The sequence below is a fragment of the Amblyomma americanum genome, chromosome 5 (assembly GCF_052857255.1).
Source record: "Amblyomma americanum isolate KBUSLIRL-KWMA chromosome 5, ASM5285725v1, whole genome shotgun sequence".
NCBI classification, from domain to species: Eukaryota; Metazoa; Arthropoda; class Arachnida; order Ixodida; family Ixodidae; genus Amblyomma; species Amblyomma americanum.
This window is the reverse complement of record NC_135501.1, coordinates 129,507,480-129,521,879: the sequence shown is the minus strand read 5'-3', so window position 1 is coordinate 129,521,879 and position 14,400 is coordinate 129,507,480. Positions and strand designations below refer to the sequence as shown.

General features: G+C 44.9%; 1 protein-coding gene and 1 long non-coding RNA gene across 2 annotated transcripts in view; both read right to left on the bottom strand.

The window, feature by feature from the left end:
* LOC144134185 (uncharacterized) overlaps positions 1–3,402 on the bottom strand; it is a 74,609-nt gene extending 71,207 nt beyond the window's left edge. The window contains exon 1 of the mRNA XM_077667144.1: positions 3,286–3,402. The gene's annotated coding sequence lies outside the window, so the exon portion shown is untranslated. The remainder of the gene's footprint in view (positions 1–3,285) is intronic.
* Positions 3,403–12,114: 8,712 nt separating this feature from the next.
* On the bottom strand, positions 12,115–13,983 carry LOC144135017 (uncharacterized). Its single transcript, XR_013315341.1, has 3 exons — positions 13,890–13,983; positions 13,050–13,103; positions 12,115–12,132 (listed from the first exon to the last, which is right to left on the bottom strand). It is a non-coding gene; the product is annotated as an uncharacterized LOC144135017 (long non-coding RNA).
* Between the last annotated feature and the right edge of the window lie 417 nt (positions 13,984–14,400).

The window sequence follows — 14,400 nt, the reverse complement described above, 5'->3', positions numbered from 1 at the left end:
TGGTTGTTTTGCACGTCGTATCTGGAAAGTTCACTCACCATCATCATCATCACCATCCTGGCTAGGCCCACTACAGGGCAAAGGCCTCTCCCATACCTCTTCAAGTAACCCTGTCCTTTGCCAGCTTCGGCCACCGTTCCTCGTGAACTTCTTAACCTCGTCCGCCCGCCTAACTTTCTGCCGCCCCCTGCTACGCTTGCCTAATACTGGAATCTACTCTGTGACCCTAAAGGGCCAGAGGTTATCTTGCCTCGTTGTTATGGTCACAGCCGCCGGCTTCAGTTCTTTGTGCGCCCAGTTCAACCCAATAATAGTTAATTGCAGTTCTACGTCAATCGCCTCGTCTTTTGTCTGTTTTTTTTCGCACCATTGCGTGGCAATGTACAAAGTCAAACTGGCAGGAACATGAAAAATACGTGATGTACACGTCACTAAAATGCGTGCTTGGTGTGGTATGCCTGGCATGCATTCCGAAACGCTTCTCGAACAAAGTTTAGTTGCCTGTTCAGTTTCCTCTCCGCTATTTTCAGTGAGGCTAGGTCAACTGGCAAAGCGTGCTACCTTGCTCTCCAACCATGAATGAATGAATGAATGAATGAATGAATGAATGAATGAATGAATGAATGAATGAATGAATGAATGAATGTTTATTTAGGCTATTGTTAAACAAACACTGTGGGTGGCCAGAAAAAGCTGTTTGCAGTGACCACTTGACAGGCTTAGTCGCCCGTAGAAGTTGACAACTTTAGCGGAGAGAGTCATACGTAATGCAGTGAAGGAAACTGCATTACAGGAGAAACGTTATGCATAGTAAACAAGGCGAATAAAAAAGAGACGAGTACAATTCAACACAGTAAAACTGCAACCTAATCATTTAATAGTCCCTGAAGGGCCGGAAAACACACTTTGTTTACATTACTATTGACAGTACTGTTGAAACATTTTAGCAGAATAATATTCAGCATAGCAAAGCCACAGTTCTACATCCGTGTATCACGAACATTTCATAGTCTTTCTTTTCATAGGGTCTCCTGTGTGGTATAAGTGTGGCGCCATTCTTCGAGGTCGTTCACCAAAATATTTCACCCTCACTCTCCTATCACGTTTCTCAATCAATTACGCGCAGTTTACTAATGCGGGTCCGCCGCACTCTACAACAGCGCCCCCCCCCCCCCTGAACATTATCAGGAGTTTGCTCCAAGCGCTTCTAGTATTGTTTAATAATATTAATAATTGGTTTCGGAAGGAAGGAAATGGCGCAGTATCTGTCTCATATATCGTTGTACACCTGAACCGCGTCGTAAGGGAAGGGTAAATGAGGGAGTGAAAGGAGAAAGGAAGAGGGAGGTGCCGTAGTGGAGGGCTGCGGAATAATTTCGACCACCTGGGGATCTTTAACGTGCACTGACATCGCACAGCACACGGGCGCCTTAGCGTTTTTCCTCCATAAAAACGCAGCCGCCGTGTTCGGGTTCGAACCCGGGAACTCCGGGTCAGTAGTCGAGCGCCTTAACCACTGAGCCACCGCGGCGTGGGTAGTATTGCTTCGAACATTCATAAATATTTCGTTGACGTCATCCATAATGTAAGAACGAAAGAGATTGACTGGGTGCCTGCAGAACACAACGTGACAGGCCGCTTGATTGTGCTTACTGTCTGGGCGCTGCACCGAATTCCTGGTAATGCACGTTTCAGAGCTAAGCTCAGTGCTATCTCTGATAAACACCTTGCAAGATGAGTGACATTTGCATTTTTATATCGACACCTGTCGGAGCCAGAAACGCCGCCCCTGACCGCTCCCGTAGCCTAGAGAAGCGTCGAGGTTGTTAGCCGCATGAAATGACGTCGTATCATATTAACGTCACCAGACATTTAATATCGGTCGCGATTAGTACGCTTTAGGCCAATTAATCCACATTCCCTTTAACCCTTACAGAGCATTATATGCTGACTCAAAGTAACCGGGGCGCGTCGTGGTTGCTGTCGCACGAAATGACATCATCACATAGCAACGTCACCACATCTTCTGTTATCAGTCACGATAAATGCCCTTTAGGCCTATTAACCCACATCCTATTTACCCCGAACAAAGCATTAGTATGCTGACTCTGAGCAACAGTGGCGCGTCAGGGATTTTTATCCGCACGAATGACATTATGTCATAGCAACGTCACCAGACCTTTTATTATCAGTCATTATAAATGCCCTTTAGGCCTATTACTTCACATTCCCTTTACCTGTGGCACAGCGTTAGTGCGCTGACTCTGAGCAACAGTAGAGCTTGGTACCGCTTACACTAAAATGCTTTGCACATGTAAAGTTTTACAAAAGTTGCCCTTAACTGCCAGGGCTAACATCTTTCAGGGTGTTCATGGATACAATTATGGTACGTATAAACACCAATATGGCGACCATGTACACGCGTAAAGTGTTCGTGAACATCCTAATATCATAAATGTGTCACGAACATTCTTGAATGGTTGGTACCACTTTTAAAGGTTGTCAGCCATAAGCAAAGCACGTTACATTGTTAAGGTGAAACGTTTTAGCCTGCTTTTGACGAAAACAGCGCGAGAAAGGCGGGGCCGAGAGTAGGAGACATGTACACACTAAGTCCCGTCTTTAGCGCACTATTTTCGTTGAAATCATGTACCTACTCGCCTAGCAATTTTCCGTAATGCACTTAGACTGCTTGTGCCCCAAAGGTGAGGCTGACCTTCTGAGCGCATTGCATGGATGCTCGTAAAAATTTCTCTTCCTCACTCTCGTTGCAACATTGTGAGTAACTCATAAAGCAGAAGAAGGAACACCCAACCTAGTTTCACAACTGTCCAAAAAGAAAGGCCCGTAACTTACTCTTTTCACATGCAGATGCAGCTTCAGTGGAAACTCTCAAGAACACTGGATCTTCCTTTAAAATTACAGTGGAGCACACAAGGTGCCTATGAAGTTACCACGGTCCTCAGCGATGAGGATGGCAGTTCTACTCGCCCTGCAGGTGTCTAAAGTTTTGCAGCCTGACGTAAGTGGCCTCGCTGCAGTGCTCACAAACAGACCTCCTATCTACGAGACAGATTGACACAGCGCAAGTGAACGAGGGCGAGAAGCACGAAACAAAGGCAGCGCCCATCCTGTGTATCGTGTTTCTTCTTCTCGTCCTCATCCCGTTGCGCTGTGTCAATCTGTGTCGTAGAAAGTATGCAGCAGCTAGCCCACACCAGAATTCTCTTAGACCTCCTATTCTGGAAACTTGTGACAAACCCTGAGTCAATCGCTATTACTTACAGGACCCTGCACCATCGTAATTGAAGTCGACGAGGCAGATAACCTCTGCCGTCGCAGCGTACACCTTTCCGGACACGCCATGTCCCTTGGATTCCAGGTCTCCTACGCGTACTCCGAAGTAGGTCCACTCTGCGTGCACGCAACGTGCGAGTTAAAAATATCGACTCAAGAGCAGCGTACATTTCGCACGTACTTTCAAGCGACACTGAGAATAACTCCATCCAACTTGAGCTTTCAGAGAATTTTGTTTGTTCGGCTTTTGTTGGGAGCAGCTGGCTACTATTTTGTGGGAAAAAAATTTATTCCCAATATGTTTCAAGTGAAAACCAGGATAGTTCTTTCCCACCGCTGAACTCAAAACGTGATGTGGATGATGATATCGAAAGTAATACAGACTTCGTGATCAACAGCCGGAACAGGATACCGATGTGGTCAAGCATTGGAAATACATGTGCAAAAATTTAATACCATCACCACAGCCAGCTTAAGGAAACGGCTAGTGGAGACCACATTTTAATTTTATTTTGTTTTTTCTAGCTTTGAAAGATTGCTCTGTTTTCACTATTCCTCATTACAACGCTGTAATCGGCCAAAATATTCCTTCAATTTCTACTGAATGTAGCTCTAGTCAAATTAAATAGCAACAGCCCACAACACCTGGAAGGAGATACACAGCAAAGCGCGGCTTTCGTACTCTTGGCTTGTTCTTATTCGCTCGCACATCGTTTTGTTATGGGCTACCAACACGGGCATGCGTTGCCCCTGAAGGCCACATTTTAACGCGAAAGCGTTGCACGGCACATGGGCAATAAAAGCCGGCGTCGTTCAGAAACCCGGTGACGCCATCAGCAAAAAGAAAGTTCCTTCTCAAGGTGCGAGGAATTCAACCAGGTACTGCAGATTGTGATGCAGGCACGCAACTCAAAGGGCACCAAACCGCATTGAGTTTTGGCGAATAAAGCTGAACCCGGTACAATCGTTTCTCTACGACTGGATGCTAACGAATGGGTGTCTAAATAGAAACGAACGAATCGCAATGAACCTCGCACCAGAACTCACGACGAGACATTGCTTTTGCATTCAAAGTACATAGGTAGTCTTAATTACCCCGCAATTTTTTTAAATAGTAGTCTTGAAAACTACTGAAACAATCCAAAAAACTCAAATTCTACAAAAACCTGCTCTACTAGTAATCCTCTACTCAAAGTCTCCCTGAGCCATTAAAGTAAAAATCTTCAAAGGCCCAGTGTGACATTAGAGTCACACTAGATAACACCCCCATCCTCGTGGTCATCAAAATGAAAATTATAGCTCTTAATCTTTCTGACAACAGCCTCAATGCTGAGACTATGCAATTAATTCATACTGCAATTCTTAATGCGCTTCACTAAATAGGCATATATCCAGTTGCCATCACAGACACGCGCTTCCTCACTGAGGCCTCAGAAACTAACTCAAACACGCCGTTGTCCTTAAAGGCTACTACGGGCATTTTCTAGAGTCATGTACTGTGGTGAAACGTTTACTCTATTTTTCCTTAGTGAAAATTTTAGCACAAAGGCGACGCAGACGAAGACTCTGATATAGTTTCGACCACTTCGTTATCTTTGGCGCGGACCGATGTTACGCTTACAGGCACCTTTTTGCGTTTCCACTCTACAGAGAGCGATGCTGAAGGGTGATTAGATATTGTGCGTAAATATTTTTTTTTAATCTAAAGAGGACGGTTAGCACTGTGAGTATGTGATGCTATATTTAGCGACATCTCTATACGGCGGCGAACATGCAGCGTAAACTAGTTATAACAAAGTCTAAGGGGTCCCGCGATTTCTTCGTTACAGCCAAGGCTTCGTTATACCGATACGTGGCAGTTACGCTACGTGACGACGGCCGGTGGCACAGTGAGGAAATATGTCGGCCTTGTCAACGTGTGCCTATTTCACACCTGGCCCTATTGGGTTTTATTACATAGAAAACGAGTCCTAAAGGAATGATGTCATAGACGACCGGGAGAGATCTATTCCGAATTGTAAATGCTGGTTTCAAGGTGCGGAATCCATTACTAATCACTGTAGCCGCAATTACATACAAGAGGTGTGGTTGGTTTTCCTGCACAGCTAATCAGCACTGGTGCTGATCCTGGCATCGTTTTTACTGTTTGCAGCACATGATCACAGAGTTCCGGATAAGGCAAAAAAACTATAAAGACAAAAAGGTAGAATAGGCTGAATTCGTTCGACAAAACGCTTCAGCACCAGAAGCACTGCCATGTTTGCGAATGACGCTGAATTATTAAACTTTCAAAAGTATAATCTTCTTTTCACAGGCGCTACCACCCTTTAAGCGTGTTCAAACACTTTGAAGGGTGTTCGTGAACACCTTTCTGATGTTGGATGTTCAATAACATTGTAAATGTGTTATGAACAGCATAACGCTGTTTATGAAGGCCAAAAACGGTTCTAGCCCTCTGACACTCTGGGAAGCCTTTTTCCACGACCTGAATCATGGGTGAAAAAATTTAGACTGATGCATGCGCACGAGAGAGTGCTAACTTTAATGATGGCCGCTTTCTAGCGAACAGAAATTTTCTGCGCACCTTGTTTACCGCCGCTTGGCCTCAGTGGGACAGCTAATGTCGACCACACCGCGCGCACGAACAAACGATTTTAAACCCAGAAACGACACTGGGAAAACGGAATATAAACTGCACATAACAGCATAGGTCGGCAGACTCACTTCTGAGTCGACTTAATCAGGTTCCCTCAGGCTCATTTCATATGTTGATCTGAGTTGTGTGTGAGTTCATACTCATATTCGGATAACGATCCGTGTCGTGATGAGTGAGCGCACATTTGATATTGTGATCTGAATCCTCCTTGCCTAGCTCTGTAGTGTGGGCCCCCAAATCAAATAAATACATGATGTGAGGTCTAACAATCCCATGATCACATTTAATCTGATACCAACTGGACCCGAGTTTGTAAATTCATAAACGCGAGTTTTCTGCGCACGTCGTAAATCTAAATGCGCTTCTGGTCGAGGTTTTGATGTAGAAAAGTTATATTCCTTGGTGCAATGTAATTTTTATGGCTGCTTCATTCTATAACATTACATAAAGGCGAGAAAAGTTTGTTAGTCTCGTTAAATAATACCTATACCTTTGCTGCATCACGGTTGTTTCTACTTCTTCCTTTACTGTTTTTTTTAATTCGTTGCCAAAAACATGCAGTGGCCTCCGATCATTACGTCCCGCGAGCGGAAGTTGCAGGCCTCTACTCATCTCAGGCTACAGGATAACTGCATATAGATCTCATCGCAACACTGTGTTACAACTTTTTTGGCATTTGAGGCGCGCAACATGGGCCACTGGGCATAAAAATGGCTGCGCTGTTCGATGTGCGAGCTTATGGGAGTCATGAGTCAAGGTGAACCTCGGTGAGGCATGAGCTGAAATGTTCGAGTAAGCCCGAATAAGTAAGCGCACATAAGCCATGAGTAGATATGAGTGAGTGAGTGCAGATCAGCCGTGAGTCAAAAATTATGGGGGACGCTAAAGCTCCGCTCTAAGGGTATTACGCGATAGCATAATGAGTTAATGCACATATTTCAAGAGGTCATTCTCTACTTTGCATTCATAAATACCCAGGAGTCCTCATATCCCCTCACATGCATCGGATAAGCGATGCGCCACTCTTCTTTGACGTCAGGTTCTCCCGGTGGTGAGCCTTGAGTGACCAAGGCTGCTGTTCCCAAGCGACCAATCATGAATTTAAGTCCCAGTTGCTATTGTTAGCAGTTTTCTGACTATGCGGTAGGCAAGTTGTAATGACACCGCAAGATCGCGTCACCTATGTGGACCACTTGCCTCCTAGGTTCTTCTCTGGGCACCGCCTGCCAGTGTCATGCTGCTGATTTTTCGCTCAGCGCCGACAGCTCCGACGCCGGATTTTCTTCGTTACTCGGTCTTTAACACTATCACGTTAAAATGGGTGGATGAGACCAAGTGAGTCGTGACTCGAAATAGAGAGCGCAGATGAGTCATGAGTCGAAGTTAGTGAGCCCAGATGAGTCGTGAGTCTATACGAGTGAGTTCGAGTCGTGGGTTCAAATGAGTGACTGAGTCTAGATTAGTCGTCAGTCTGAGTGAGCCCAAGTGAGAAGTGCGCCAAAATTAGTTTCAGTTATGAGTTCGAATGAGGTCGAGCTCTTGTCAGTGTGAGTTTGAGAGAGCCCGTACGTTGAGCAAACATTTGTGAGTGAGCCTGAATGACCACTCGTGATTTCGCCAAGGCTTGCATATACGCATGCGCTTTGCACCGTTTGCAGAGAGGTTGAAGACGGGGTAATCTACAGTGACTACGGAACTTTTTTTTTAGTGGGGGCCAAGACTTCGAGGTTATTTCGTTAATTATGTATTTAATGCTCATTTACATAAGAAATATATATATATATATATATATATATATATAGTATATATATATATATATATATATATATATATATATATATATATATATATATATATATATATATATATATATATATATATATATATATATATATATATATATATATTAGGGAAGCCAGCAGTCACCGAAACGAAGGTGCACAGGGGAATGTTTTCTGTTTTTTTTAGTTTCTAGCGCCAATCAATTCTTTTTTTTTAAGAAATTTACTTATAAACCAGCAGAATAAACAACCATGCCGCCGGTGGGATATATATATATATAATTAACGTTCAAAGGTTGATGCAAACTGTCACGTTGTGGTGACGACATTCCTGCAGTCACGAAGACAACGAAAAAGCATCCAAGAGAAACGGTTTAAGGGGCTTAGTGCCGCCGCGGTGGCTCAGTGGTTACGGCGCTCGGCTGCTGACCTGAAAGACGGGGTTTCGGTCCCGGCCTGGGCGGTCGAATTTCGGAGGCGATATTCTAGAGGCCCGTCTATTGTGCAATGTCAGTGCACGTTAAAGAACCCCAGGAGATCGAAATCTCCAGAGTCCTTCACTACGGCGTCCCCCATAGCCTGAGTCGCTTTGGGACGTTAAACCCCCCTAAAAAAATGTTTAAGGAACTGACTAGCACCCATTAAGAACTAAATGCCTCGACGGCGGCTATAGCCGCAAGCGTGGTCGGCGGTCATCGACATGAATGCCTGGCGTTGTTGGCCGCGCTCAATTTAAAACTGGCGAGGAACTTTCGACATAAAGAACCAAAAGCAACTACAGCAATCTGGAAAAATGTGGAAGCATTTTCAACCGTCCACGATCTATGAAGATAAGTCACGTCGCATCTCGCATTTCAAAACAAAATGACACAGCCGCGTAACGGCAGTTTTGAATGCGAAAACAAAGGGTCCAATGATTCGCGGCAATATAAAGCAGATTGAAATTGGAAGCTTTACGCACGAGGAGGGCTCAGTTGCAATAATATGTTTGTGCGCAGTTTGTTTAAATTCCGATAAGCATGATCCGCTAATATAACCACCTTGCCTTGCTAACTCCGTTGAAGTGCCGCATGGCGCAGCAGGCCATGCGCACCGCGCAGTGCGGCATTATTCAAAGGACCACATGCCCGATTTTCCGCGTATAAGCGCAAGAAGCATAACGAGCGCCGAAAATGACAAATTGCCGACACAAACGCTTTCTGCCGGCACCGTTGAGACGGGATAAGTTTTTTGTGCCTTTTCCACGGCGCTTGACAGAGCAGGCCATGCGCCGTGGTTTAAACCTTCCACATAAAGTTGATATAGAAGCATGGAACTTTGTTACAAATCGGCATAATCAGAGCTAAATGGCCAGTGGGGTACACTGGAGGTTCGTTATATCACTTTGCAAGGAAATTTCACTTTTTGAAGAAAGACATAAAATACACAAGCTTTTCTAACAAAAGGAAAAAACAGCGCTAAATTCAACACAAACCACACAAAAAGACGGACAGGACGGCCGCTGCCAAGCAAGATGTACTGGAAGCTCAGCAAAATGTACTGCTACCCGGTATACTGATGTTGGTGTTATGCTTTAGCGCATTGTTTTGACGTTAATAGTGACGTCAATACATTCAGGCAAATCAGCGTGGCAAGTTAAGCGGATGTAATGCTTGACGCCACTGCATGCTCACTGATAAGTACGGCAGGGTGTTACACAGATGACGCCGATGCGAACATCAGCGAAACTGCAAACGCGTCTTTAACAGCCGTTGCTGAGGGAGTGTTCTTGTTCTCCGTGGTTTAGTTAGTCAAGCCTGAGTTATGCAAGCCTCTGGGACCCTTGGTGCGCATGCTTGATTTTGCCACTAATAGTGTCAAACCCATCGTGCTTGTCTATATACAGTTAGTCGTCGAGGGAGCGTACTTAGAAGGTCACTACATTGTTCGCTTCTATGTGCAACTTGCACATGGTCTCAACGTAAGGGGATTATTTTCGGCCCACAAAGTCTTATTCTTGTCGATTTGGTGTTCACTTAGCTTCGAACAAACGTCACGGAGCATGGTAGAGCAACCCACCGGCTAGCAATACTGGTACTGTTAGTTCACGTTCTGGCAAGTGTAAACTGTGGCATAGTATTGCAAACCTGGGAGGTCAAGCCTAAACCAACTACCTTCATAGTGATTAAATCAGTACTTAAGCAATCGGGGCATGCAACGTAGGATAGCAGCAGTAGGTTCTCCTAACAGATATATACATCAGCAATTAATGGCATTAAAATATCCACGTCTCTTATCGGGCCTTAACGATTTCCCAGTTACGACTGCAGCTCTTCAGGATAGCCTTTCCACAACCGGCATTTAACAAAACGATCGCATTTGTTTTTGAAAAAACTTCTGGTGGTCCTTTCTGGGTCTGCAATAGCGCATTCTACGCCTTGAAGAAGCTTTCTACGCCTTGAAGAAGCTTTCTACAATCCCCCGCTTTTTGTTTGTGATGGTGACCTGCCCCATTCTATCACCTTTCATCGCACCAGGCTTTTGAAATGATGCAAAACATTAGCTTTTGGCATGCTGCAAAAAATTTAGCAATGAGACACTGCCAGTAGGTTCTGAAGAAACAGCACTACAATGAAAATTACTGATCGATGTATGTATAATCACACGCTACATTTAAGAAAGAAGGGCCCTAACACGATATCGGATCGATTCAGTCGTATAATGGTATCGCATTCAAAATCGGTTCAACGCTGTGCCTATAATACACCACCGCCTGGAAATTTGGTTTTTATTGACTGGTTGGGACGAGATGCGATAGTTAGAGACCATCGTTCCCAACCTTCATCTGATACAATGCGCCCGGTCTAACCAACTCATCCAACAAGTTTTCTTGAGCCATAGTCTTATCAATAGGAAATGCCGACATCGCTATCTAGGGAAATACGCAGTTTGCAAGTATGTAAATAGATTTATGGGTATTTCACGTTCCAAAGCGACTAGGCTATGGGGAACGCCGTAGTGGAGGGCTCCGGAAATTTCGACCACCTGGGGATCTTTAACGTGGACTGACATCGCACAGTACACGGGCCTCTAGAATTTCGCCTCCATCGAAATTCGACCGCCGCGGCCGGGATCGAACCCGCTTCTTTCGGGTCAGCAGCCGAGCGCTATAGCCACTGAACCACCGCGGCGACCTAGTTTGCAAGTATGGTGTCAGCTAACCAAGCGTTGCTATTGGCACCAACGGACACCACGACTACATTGTAGCGGAAACCGCAGTCATTGATGCGCTTAGCAGCCTCAGAGGGAGTCGAAGCTAGATTAACAGTTTTATTTACTTGCAGTACTGCGGGTTTTAACATGAAACCATAGCCGTTACAGAATGAGTGCGCTTATGATCAGGCTAATCAGGGATGCACAAGAACCGCACACGAAACAACAGTTGTCATTCGCGTCATCTGATAGCTCATGTGGCTGACATATTTTAAGCCCAACGACACTGAGATAATACCGCGCCTGTGCCAGTACTCAAATGCATATTTCACATCCACTGCCCCATTCATAGCAAGCCTTGCCACAACCAACTCGTGCACTTTGAATGATAAGGTGTCCAGTGTAACCTTCCAGGCCAAATTACTAACAGTGCCCGTGGTCTGTCATGGCTTCAGCCATACAGTATGTAGAATGTTTCATGCTAAAAACAGCAGAGCGTTACCTTCTCAACCACTTCGTGATCAGCGACATTTGGGCCATAACTATAACGGTCTACCTACTCGTACCAGACAACGCTTCCTCACCCAAACATCCTTTTGAAAACTCGTCCTCGCTATGTGCTGCTGCCACCATCAAATTTGAGCCTGAAATGAATCGACACTTTATCTGCGCACACCGCTGTTCTCAAGTAATAATGATCCTTTATTTACAGCAATAAACAGATAGGTTACAACGACAAACCGATATCGTCTCAGGGCTCTTCTTTCCTAAATGTGGTGTGTGGCTATACACACACCGTTCACTAGTGCACATTTTCGTTTTAGTGCTAATTGTTTCTTCACAGCCTACTGGCAGTCTGAATTACAAATCTTTTGCAGCATGCCAAAAGCTAATGTCGCAGAAAACAGGCGGGTATTTTGCATGATGCGTAGCAGAATGATAGTGGGGTAGGTCGCCATCTCAAACAAAAAGTGGAGGTTTGTGGAAAGCTATTTAATGCATAGAGTGCACTATAGTGAACCTAGCAAGCACCACCAGGAACCATTTTTGAAAATCAAATAATGCCTCGCCCCTCCCCCCCCCCTCTTCCGTCCACCAATTTCCAAAGCAGAATATAAACCTAACGGTTGTTCCTTTTTGTAAGCGCTGTTCAAAAGTCGATGCCATGAGCGGCATAGTTGAGCTTACTTGACGGGTCTCGGCCTCCTGTTGGCAAAAGAAAAAAAATCTATACAAACGTTTGTCGTCTCCAGCATCAACGCAATCCTGGCAACCATGAAGTTGAGCGGCAACACACATTTCTTAGTCCGGCATTCAGATTAATTGATGCGTTCGCACTTAGGGTGCACCGCTGGGCGCAAAAACATCAGCGTCATTCCAACAAAAAAAAGCCATTAGAGAGCAATATTAGCTGTTCAGTTTCGGTATTGAACTTGGAAGAAAGTTAGGAGTTGTGACCGTGCGCAGAATCGTGCAGTTAAAAAGGTTTCACCCGCAAACAACTAAGCGAATCCGTCACCGGCGGCGAATCGCACTGATGCTGCTCGCTAGGCATCGATCTCAGATGCGTAGTCGCTGTCCAAGCAGCACAGATAATCTGCCCAGTTTTGAAAATGAATGGTTCGACTCTGGTGCTTTGTATAACTGGCCTTTGCCAATGCATTTCCAACGTTGGAATGATTAGCTGCGCTGCCGGGGTGCAGAGATTCATGTTGTAAAAGAATAAGAAATAAGGAATATTCCGAGCCATTACCGGGAGGGCTCTTGCTTATTCACAGCACTGCGAACGCACAACAATAGGGCAATTGGAAGCCATTAGCAACCCTTAATTTGACGTTGATTCTTGTCTGCTGCAGACGTGTCGAGTGAGAAGTAAGGTATGAAAGCAAGACAAAGCGGCGCACATTTGCTGTGCCTAAGCATAACTGGCTCAAAACATTCCTCAGAGAACCTTCTCCCTAGTAGCACATGTACTCTTTCTCGCTCTCTTTTGCACGTTTTCTACGACAAAAATTAAAAAAACAATCTTCTTACAACTATCCTCTGCTTTGGTTCAGTCTCACTGAATATTATGATTTTTGAATGCGTCGATTTAAAACAGAATAATGAAATTTTCGTCTTACCTGACGGTTCCGGGATGATGGGTTCAGTTCTATTAGTACGGCGCTTATCTCCCTCTGAAAACAAAAAAAGAAGCAAACTATAGAAAGTCATATGACGCATTGCCATCAGTCACGTGACAATGGTACTAGCTCGCCATGTGACTGTCACTGGGTCGTGTGATACCCTAAACCTCTTTCCGCGTGACCATAGTGCCAATACGCAAAATGCCGCCCATTCCAGTTGACACCGCCACTGGTGTCACATTGCGTGAGCTTTTAGCAGTTAACTAGCCGCCATGGCGAAACCTTGATTCCATTTTCGATCATATAGCAATTGCCCTTGCAGGCACCCGTTGCTTCATCTCCGTTTTTATTTTTGTTTTTCGAACCAAACCAACAGTATCCCTACTGAGAGTTTCCATAAGGCGAGTCCGATAATCCCACATGTTTCCAAAAGCATTAAACGCACGCAGTATGCGGTTGTGGAGTCGGTGGATACTTTTTGGAATGCGCGTATAAAAACTTACTGAATCCATATGACGTCATGCACATTTTATGAGTGTTTTATGGAAGTCTTATACAAAGTTTATAGACTCCGTACAGGGGCGCAGGGATATTTATATATTATTCTATATCATGTGGACTTCATATTCCCATCATTCTATACGAGCGACTCCCATGGAGCGTTTTAGTAGCGATACTAATGATACAGTCCCTTCATTCCCCTCGTTCAGCTGCTGAGGCTTTGAAAGGACAACACGGGCCCAGTTGCTTAGCGCCAACAGCGAACTGGTCCCGTGTGATCGGCAAATAACACTTGCTCGTTGCTTATTCCGATCATGCAGTGAAAGAGACACTCACGATCTTCCCAGGATCTGTTGAAAACGACCAAGAAAACTATGCCGCACAGCAGCAGAAACCCCAGGCAGACGCCGCCGCAGACGAGCGCTGGCACGTTGAGTCCGCCCTCACCTTCTCCTCCTCTGCGAGCGTAGACGACGAGTCGGCACGATTGATGATAAGATTCTAGTGCAATCAATACCCAAACAGTGAATGATGTCGCAGAATTTGTTTGGTGCAATGGCAATATAGAGGGCATTTCCCCGAAGATCTTCCACAAGTTTTAAACATAGGCTTCTTGGGTTGCAAGAGCGCTTTTTCTGGCATATCACTGTCAGCGATGTAGTACAGGTGCGGACAAAAGTAAACGCAGCGCGCCATTGCCTTTTATCATATTTCATGCACCCACTAGTGGAAATTGCTAGTTATTTTATGTGCATGTTGGAAGTGGATCTTTGTGCGCATTCTAAAGGAGAAACAAATTTTAATAATTTCTGATAGCGAAGGCGTGATTGCTCTTAGAACGAAATAG